Here is a 656-nt window from a genome sequence, read left to right on the forward strand (position 1 = left end):
TTAGATAAAATTTCTGTGGCTGTATTTCTTTCTTTTATTTTTTAACTGTCTTATTACAGGGTCCTTTTCAAAAGAGTGATAAATATTCTGGTAAGACTTGGTCACTTTTTATACAGTAACAAGCTGCAGTTCCTACATCATGTAACTGATACATGAACGAACTGCTTCTTTTCCACAGGCAACACCATTGAAGATGATGAGTTCAGTGTCTCCACACTACTAGAGAAGGCCAATGCTAATCTTGGTAAGTTCATGTCCACTGCAACTGCTTTATTCTTTCCCTTTGGTGAAATTATTAGTCCAGTAGCAAATGTACAATAATTGAGAAATGTAAAAATATCACGAAATCATTCATTAGAGCAAGCATAAAGCTGGTGTAAATATACCTGGACGTATACAGCAGTGAAATTTAGTACAATAGAAAAGATTCAAACATTTTCTTAACTATGTCATTTGCAGGAAAGAACTTGGATGAGCCTCTAGTGCTGTTTGGAGACATAGCAGTGCCAACAGGTCTAGGGAATGCTGACCCCTGCACAGCACGAGGTTGCCTGTGGCCTAAAGCCCCCGACGGCAATGTATATGTGCCATACCGCATCTCCAGGCAGTACTGTAAGTCAGGAATGTGTAGAGAGTTTCTAAAGGGCAGGCGCTCA

The 656-nt window shown here is 39.6% G+C and overlaps 1 long non-coding RNA gene across 1 annotated transcript; it reads left to right on the plus strand.

The window, feature by feature from the left end:
* The first annotated feature begins 54 nt into the window (after positions 1 to 54).
* Positions 55 to 606, plus strand: LOC109954328 (uncharacterized). Its single transcript, XR_002274086.1, has 3 exons — positions 55 to 90; positions 179 to 244; positions 460 to 606. It is a non-coding gene; the product is annotated as an uncharacterized LOC109954328 (long non-coding RNA).
* Positions 607 to 656: the final 50 nt, after the last annotated feature.

Source organism: Monopterus albus, unplaced genomic scaffold (assembly GCF_001952655.1).
Source record: "Monopterus albus unplaced genomic scaffold, M_albus_1.0 scaffold6495.1, whole genome shotgun sequence".
Classification (NCBI taxonomy): Eukaryota; Metazoa; Chordata; class Actinopteri; order Synbranchiformes; family Synbranchidae; genus Monopterus; species Monopterus albus.